Genomic DNA, 9153 nt, shown 5'->3' with positions numbered 1-9153 from the left:
ACAGTCCTGTGTAATTATTAAAACCTATATTGGGCATGCCATTTAAGCTGCTTTGCATCCCAGCTCTTCTTTTTCATGCCTGTGTTACTGTGTCACATTTGTTTTGTGCAGCCTGGCTGCTGCGTTCTCACCTGTTTTCTACATTTTCAAGTAGAAGATCAGGACGATCCTGAACAGAAACATGGGTCCAAATATAAACGACTGCAGACGGAAACAAAAGGGTCCTTCAGAGCTCACTCATAACTGCGACAGTTACAGTGTGGTTATTACAGATGATGGTGAAAGGTGGTTGTTCATAGAACATAGCTGTTCATGTTAATTGGTTTATATATATATATATATATATATATATATACACACACACACACAGAACAATAGATAAACACAAACATCCAAACACTGCCTGAAGGCTGAAATTCACCAACTGCCTGCGCATTGATTATCATTTAATTAAACATGCATTATCTTGTGCAGTATTACATAGACAGACACACACACGCACACACACTGCTGAAGGGTTAAGCAGCTTTGGGGAAAGGTCACATTTAATTACATCCTGTGTATCCATCTCTGCGGCCTGAAACAATTACGAGTTAATGGAGAAAGTCACAGAGAGCAGCTCCTGAATGACTGTTGAATAATAATGTGTCACAGCTTTTGTTTTTTTATAACTCACCTGTTTAAATTGTATTAAAGCTTTATTAAATTAAAGTTCCCAGTTTTAGGGGGCGTGGCATCTTTGACTAACAGGTGGATAGCAACACAGCTGTAGCTGAAACTGCCTCCTAGGCTTCACATGCTCTTGGAGCCTATTGGAGCATTTAAATTGCATCATGTGACCAACAATACGGCTGCTGTGAGGTTGCTGTAGTAACAGTCTCATCTCTTTCTCACACATGCAGCTGCTAGCTTTCCAAATGAAAGTTGCTATCTTGTGTTTGCACAAATGGGACAGATTAAATGTCAGAAATCAGTTTTGTTCCTTGTGTCTAAAGCTTTTGAGTGGAGATGGATCTTACATATATTTTTATTGCATTAAAGGACAAGAGCGTGATGGTAAAGTTCAAACTGCATCCAGGACATCTGTTGTATGAGTTGCATGTATTACACTGAAAACTTTCTTTGCAACTATCTGCACAGACAGCACGCGAACGCTAAGCTAGCCAAGGACCCAGAGTGATGATAAAGTGCATGCAGACTCCAGCCCACCTGCCTCAACTTCAACAGGCAACAAAGGCAGTGATGATCAGTCAGGCCACACCCACCGTTTCTACCTGTTCATGTTTATGTTTCTCCAGTAAAATCACCATGACAACCGCTCGTCTCTGGGCTGGGTTACATCTTTGCTTTGTGCTGTCAGTGCTCATTATTTTTGTCATTATATATTGATCTTATTAACTTATACTGTTAAGTCATAATTATGAGACAATTCATTTCATATAAAGTAGTGTAACTATTTTTTTTCTGAAATTAAGTAATTAAGTAGAATACTGCATTACTTTAAAGTAACGAGTAATGCGTAATACATTACGTTTTCACCCCAACACTGATGATTACAATGTAACAGGTGGTTTTTGTCTGCTACACACACTTCAGCCTCCTCGCAGATTAAAACTGAGAAACCTTTAATTGGACATAGAGGTATTCTGTGTGTATGCAGAAGTATGTTGTGCAACTGTTTGACAACTTTGTATTTTACACCATGCACTAGGCTACGTTCACACTGCAGGTGAAACCGCATCTTTTTTGACTGTGCGACCCGTATCCGATCATGGTATGACAGTTTGAACAGCACAAATTCGATATTTTCAAAACCAACCTGGGTCAGACAGACAGCAATTATCAGCGCCGGAGAAGACATACGAGAAAGCGTGGCGGCGGAAGCTGGAGCTGGAGCGAGTCAATGGAGAGAAGCTGAGGTTTTCTCTCACATCCCAAACCCACCACTCCTGGTTCCGACTCTGTCCATATATACCTCTGCACGGAGGGAGCAGCCACTGCTCCAAACACGAGCATTGTTAAAGCACGGGCTCTCTTTCTTCACGAGAAACGGGCTAACACATATACAGGCGCCTTCAAAGTAAAAGCTGTTCATCAATGCTTCAACAATACATTTCAAAAGGTACAACTTTTACTTTGAAGGCGAAGGGTTTTTTTTAGCCCTCACGTGTGTTTTAACCAGAAGGTCGCCGGTTCGATCCCCAGCTCTGTCTGTCCTGGTCGTTGTGTCCTTGGGCAAGACACCTACTGGTGTTGTCCAGAGGGGCCGATGGCGCGATACGGCAGCCTCGCCTCTGTCAGTCTGCCCCAGGGCAGCTGTGGCTACACCTGTAGCTGCCTCCACCAGTGTGTGAACGTGAGAGTGAATGAATAGTGGCATTGTAAAGTGCTTTGAGGGCCCTGAACAGCGCTATATAAATGCAATCCATTATTATTATCATTTGTTCTCAGTGTCCGTCTTTCTCTAATTAATTTGTTAAAATTCTTTCGGTTACTGATAGACTGCTGGAACAACAGTTACTAGCTTTGTAGCCGCCATTTTTACTTCCTTAAAAGAGCACGTTATGTGTGACGTCTTCTTTTGCGCATGCGGCCGCTTTGAGCGTCCACACTAGAGCGCGTTTCCTGTCACATTTTATTTGTAGTGTGAACAAGCAGACAAAAAAAATCGGATTTGATCGAAAAATCTGAATTGAGCATTAAGACCTGCAGAGTGAACGTAGCCTCAGTGGATGGAAGCACATTTTTAAAGCACATTTTGCTTGTAAGGTTTGTTGATGTGTGCGCTTTTTTGTGTTTCCCACACATTTGTGAAGGAAAGGAAATGTGAGCTTTCTCCTTCAGCTTTAAATCAGGTTAACTTTGTAGTAGTTTGAAATATGTCAATGAGCGTGCTCACAGAGGCAAGTAAACATGTGTGTGTGTGTGTGTGTGTGTGTGTGTTAGATACATCCAGCCCAATTTATGGCTCGTCTCTGATAGCAAAGTCATTTCACCGGAGCCGAGCCTCCTTTCATTCTTCCCACTAATCACTTGCAATTGGCCAATTAAGCCCAATCACTTCCACAGACCGACGCCCTTAATGTAATGAGCCCATCATACCGACCCACCCCCTCTCAATCACAGCCTCACACTGGGATTTTCCAATGTGCCTAATTACATCCACATTCCAAGCATGGCATCTCGCTGCATCAGAGCTTCTGCTCGTCTGCGAGAGAATAACAGAAATATTTTGGTATTCAGGCGTTGTGCTCGGTTGAAGCGCCCGAGGCAAGGTTGGGCTAAATTTGAAGTTTTTAAACTTTAGAGTTTCCAGGTTTGTCTCTGGGATCCAGCGTATAAAATTAATAGTGATGCAGCGCACAGCATGACCCCTGAGAGGTTTTCTTCATATCCTGCTTCATCTATAAGCCTCACGACGTGTCCTTGACCGTTGGGAATGATGTACTTCTGATCTCAGAGCTGATTTTTCCTTTTGCTAAAGCCGTGACTGTGCAGATTTAAAGGAGCATTTACAAACAGCAAGTCTGTCTGAATTTACCATTTTAACAGAGCTCATCAAGACCTCAGTGGGTTATCTGTAGCAGACTGCAGTATTACACAGATAACTGACTGAGATCTTATACTCATCAGAGTTATGAGGCTGTCCTCAGTCAGAATCAGGGAGGTAATCTCTCTCTGGAGCAGCGAAGGAGTCTCAGCAAAACCCTCATGTTCATTCGGTTTAGACGCTGGACTACAAAAGTCTGAACGCAATCCAGCTCCGATGGCATTCCCTCCTGACTCTGAACATATAAAGTTTCTGACTCGTCAGATTTGAGGACTTCAGCGGGACAGAAGACTGACAAACAGATCCACTCCACCCCTGTCTAAGGAGGCTCTCGGTTCATTAAAATACAGATTAAAAACCATCAGAGAGGTGATGCTCCGTGGCTGAGGTCAGTGAAAGCACCGCTGCTGGGAGCCAACCGTATCTGAGTGCATATGCATGTGCACGGAAACAAAGTTCGTCTGGAAGAGGACCCACATGCAGGACTCACAGGCTTAAGTAAAAGAAAAAGCAACTTTGGTGGGTGGGGTGGGCAAAAAAGTTGTCTTTGTCAAACCACACAGAGCAGAAAACGAACCCCTGGACTTGGATTTGAATGGACTAAACTAAGAAACCTGGAGACTGGACTGGGAGTGTAAAAAGACGAAAACTGAGGCCAGGAGTCTAAATAATGAAACTGATCCCAGAGCCCAGACACAAACCTGTAGCGTTCCTGTCCACGATCTCTGCTGTTTCCGTCAGCACGTGCTGGACATGTCTGCAGTTTTTTTGTGTGTGCGCTGAAAGAGGCTGAATAAAATCTGAATCGACGGGTCATTTCAGGCCTTTGAAGGATAATTTCAGTTTATAAGCCATCCATTAATGTTGTGTCTCTGCGGGTCATGCTAACTTTGCATGCTCCACCTCTCTTTAATGGATCCCTAATGCAGTTAGCCAAATGTCCGTTCCACATGGGTCATTTCTGTATTATTCCAGGCGCTCCGAAAATAAACATTGAAAATGATTCATCAGGTTTCTGGAAAGCTGGATGGAGCCTGTGCTTTTTGCCCAGATATACACGACTGTGTCACGGACCCAGTTCCAGGGATTCGGGGTCCGTGAGCAGTGTGGACTACTATTGTAGTTATTATTATTATTATTATTATTATTATCATCATCATTATTGGGGTTGTTGTTATTATGGTTGTGTCTGCTGTCCTGTTTTTCCGTGTTGGTGTACGGTCAGGTGTTATGGGTGTGTGCATGTGTGTGAGGGTGCGGTCGTGGCAGGCACTTTTAGGCCTGGTGGGTGTGGCCCTGCCAGCTGACCGGCCCCACCCAGGAATCCACACACACCTGGCGCCGATCAAGCCTCGTCAGAGGAGCTTCAAAACAGTGTGGCTGAGAGCTCCTCGACGCTGGATCGTTGAGTGACTTCCCGTCAGTCTTAGTTTATATGTGCAAGGTTAGTACAAGTCTGCCGTTAGGTTTTGTACTCACGGCTGCCTTTTGTATGCGTGTTTCCTCAGGAGGAATTGTGGCGACCAGGAGGCAGCACACGGACAGTACACAGGGAACGGAGACAGAGCACGGGATAAGGGAGAAGACACGGAACGGGAGTCGGGATCGCACGGGGAATTTATTGTTGTTTGGATTTTCACCCCTGTAAATAAACGCACTGCCTTCAGCGTCAAGTCCTGCATTTTGGGTCCTCATTTCTCACATCCCCACGGTCTGCCAGCCAGATCGTGACAGACTGCTCATTTACCAAATCTCTGCAGGAAGAGGTGGAGCATGCAAAGCTAACAAAACCAGAGACACACAAAAGACACAGCAGGCTGGAGCAAACTCAGATCAGACCGCCGACTCTATAGTACAGAGCTGGATAAGCAGAGGATGGATGGGTGGATGTTTGACTGTGTGTATATTGTGTCTTTGTGTGTTGCGTGGTGAATGTGTCTGGGCTGTCAGAGCCGTTACCTCTGCTGTCCGCCAGCACTTTAACCCTGTGATGCAAACTGATGAGTGTTTGAATCAAAGAGCTGCTGCACTATTACCAATATCCTCCTAACATGTCACTTTTCTTTTGTTCTGAGAAGTTTCAGTAGATTCTGAAAATGTTGGCATTTATTCAGCCCTCCATCCACAAAGAAAGTTTCACATTTTTAACTCAAATTTTCACCAACAATATATACAAATATTGGAAAACAGGGGTGGCACGGTGGTTAGCACTGTTGCCGCACAGCAAGAAGGTCCTGAGTTCAATTCCACCATCAGGCCGGGGTCTTTCTGTGTGGAGTTTGCATGTTCTCCCCATGTTTGTGTGGGTTCCCTCGGGGTACTCCGGCTTTCTCCCACTGTCCAAAGACATGCAGCTTGTCGGGATAGGTTAATTGATTAATCTAAATTGCCCATAGGTGTGAATGTGAGTGCGAATGGTTGTCTGTCCCTGTGTGTTAGCCCTGCGACAGACTGGCGACCTGTCCAGGGTGTACCCCGCCTCTTGCCCTATGACAGCTGGGATAGGCTCCAGCGCCCCCCGCCCTGAAAAGGAGAAGCGGATGGATGTGTAAATGCGAGAGTGAACGAATAGTGGTATTGTAAAGCGCTTTGGGTGCCTTGAAAAGCGCTATATAAATCCACTCCATTATTATGGATGGTGCTAGAACATTCTTTGGTTTTTGGTTGTAGAAAAACTTCCACGGTGTCTTGGTCCAATAATAAAAGAGAATAAATCTTGTAGTAATTCATGGAAAAAGTGTGTTTTCCCCCCCACTGTAAGTAAATGTAGTTCTGGAGGAGCTTCTCTTATTAACGCTTCATCCTGTTGTTGTGCTTTTTTTTATTTTTATTTAATTCTTTTGCTTTGTCATCATAGTCAGTGCTGTCTGCAGGTGTCTCTCATTAGATTCTCGTCTTAACGACCGTCTTCTTTACAGTTCCTCATCAGTGCAGAGCTCTTCATCAGGCTGGACTTTTCCCAGTACCAGTGAGTAACAGTGGCAGGTTTCATGCTGGTACCAAAGCCCAATGTGGGCCATGTGCATCAGCCCACAGTGGCCCTGCAAAGGCCCGTGTTCTGGTAGGTTACAGGACTCTGCCAGTGTAGCAGGCCAAACATGATTTTAGGTTTTGTGGTTTTTGACTTTGAAGGCACCGAGTTGTTTATACACGCTTGTCTGTCTCACTCATGACATTTACAATGATTCGGTCATGCTTCCCCCAAATCACCTTGAACTCCCTTTCATGACTGCACAGACTGATTGTGATTCACCTGCAGAGAGGATACAGAACCACCCGGGCATAAACGCTCGCACACACAAAAATACACACAGCGAACCGTCCGTGTGTGAACGTGTGAATGCACACCGACACTGGAGGCAGAGCTCCGGTGTGTCAGCTCACCTACACCGACCCTGGCTCGTTCCGCTGCCGGAGGAAGATTTCTGTAGAGAAAGTGAAACGCAGAGAAGAGGACTGCCTTTCTTCCGCTTGTGGCCCTCGTGCTGTGGAGCTGGATGGAAAGCTTTGGCTCGAATGTGCCCATGGCTGTTTTCACCATCTCTCTGTCTGCTTTCCTCTCAGCCTCAGACTCCCGAATGAGTTGGAGAGGAGCTGCACATCGAGAGGAAGGCCAGTGAGCATCACTGTGACCACCTCCAGCTCCCAGAGGTTGCTGTGCATCCTCAGGTCTTATCCTCTTCATGTACTGAGGAAATTTTAGACACAAAATACAGACTTAAAGAAGTGCAAAGTCACTCAAAAACATTTCAGATTATTTCCAACTACAGGCATGCAGGGCTGGTCCTAAAGGCCAGATTAGTGTTTTATCCAGCTCTGTTTGGGCTTAACGTGGATTTTCTGCATCACTTTAAGCCAGGACAGACTTGGAGGAGGTTAATTTGGGTGTCTGCAGAGTCACAAACCAACAGGAGCCTGTCAGGGATTAAAGGGACAGCTTTGTTGTTCCCCTCAGCAGAAGGAGGACCTGCTGGTGACTTTATTTAAAGGACAAAACTGCCCACAGTGAGTCAGTATGTCTGGACTGTGGTGTGTGTCCATTTGTAAATAGCACTGAAGCAGAAGGGTCCAACTGCCTATTTGTGTTTTGTACGTTTCGTCTTGTTTATTAAATTAAGGAGCCGTGGTTTGGCTTAGTTTCATGTGGGGCTTAGAATAGCTTGTTTTGTTTGTCAGAAATTAACGTCACGTTTAACAGTAGTTTGGCTGTGACTCACTGCTGCCTCTGCTGGACGTCGCAGAAACTGCAGCTTTTGGCTTAATTTCAGCCGTGAATTTTGATGCTACTTATGGTAGCAACTGATGTTGAGATGCCCAGACAGGAGTGAAATAAATGTATCAGCATTGTGTTTTTGTCACTTGCAGAGGAAGTCTGCATTTAACCCAGACTTGAGCTCAGTGGAGTCGAGTTTTAAAATGCAGTAAGCTTCCTTATCTGTGTCACCAGGCCACGCAGATTTGTTAAACTCAGCACAAAACGACGTCTTTATTTCCATCCAATCCAAACTTTAGAGGGTAAACAACAGCTTTAGAGGCACTGAGGCCGCTTTTCAACCTGTAACTCCACCAAATCTGATGCAACAGAAATGAAGCTGCACAATGAGGCATTCATTTCTGTCACACCAGAAGCACGAGCCCTCTTCACTGAGTGTTTCACACTCTAACTTTCGAAAAGTGCTGCCGGTGGCGTTTTTCTAACACACTGACTCCTGGTACAGAGACGGGGTTCAAATCCAACTCAGAGAGCAGCATTTTTCTCCAGAAACACACTCAGCACTCTGACTGTGTGGAGTTTTATGTGAGATTTTCCACAGCCATCTAAGTGCTGGAACAAAACAGTTTTTCCCCAGCAGAACACAATGAGGTCAGCTGTCCTGCTGGCTTTCTCTCAGTCTTTCATGATGTCTCTCTCTCTTTCTCTTTCCATCGTCTCGACTTTAAGCGGCCCTCACTTCACAGAGCCCGATCGATAAGGGGCACTTCAAAGTGTTCTTGGATCCAAGGGCTTCTTTGAAAGATGCAGGAGGCAACAGTTCTTAATGTGCACCGCATCCACTTGCATCAGCATTGCTGCTGTGGCCAAAAGACATAAGCCAAGAGAAGGATGTGAAATCAGGTGAAGAGGGAGAGAGAGGTGGGAGGAGGCAGAGCTGAAGGAGGGGGGAGGGGTTAAACTGGAGAAAAATGTCAACATGTGAACCTGCAGGTAACCAGACCCACCTACGAATGGATGACCTCTGTTTAAAGACTTTTGTTGTTTTTTCAGTCGATTGTTCAAGTAAACCTGTCGGTCATTAGCACAATTACTGAAGTCTGAAGCAGCTGAAACACCTCCAGCTGCCTCAGCTCAGCAGGTCTTTCCTCAGAGATCCTACATTTCTGACACAGTCTGAATATGTTCCAGCTTCTCACTGGTTACAAGACTTTAAATGATGATATAGGGCCGCAGTTTCAGAGCCATGACTAAAGATATGACTGTGACTCCTTCATGTTTGTGTGCTGCTGTTTTAGAGTATGATTTCCAGTAGCAGAAGCTGCTCGGTGTTGACAGGTTTACTTATTGTATTTTATCATGAAGAAGGATCCACAAACATTTTGCTCAA

The sequence above is a fragment of the Haplochromis burtoni genome, unplaced genomic scaffold, assembly GCF_018398535.1.
Source record: "Haplochromis burtoni strain Fernald_Lab_line unplaced genomic scaffold, NCSU_Asbu1 Contig_310, whole genome shotgun sequence".
In the NCBI taxonomy this organism is placed as follows: Eukaryota; Metazoa; Chordata; class Actinopteri; order Cichliformes; family Cichlidae; genus Haplochromis; species Haplochromis burtoni.
The sequence above is the reverse complement of the archived record's forward strand: the minus strand, read 5'-3'. Positions refer to the sequence as shown.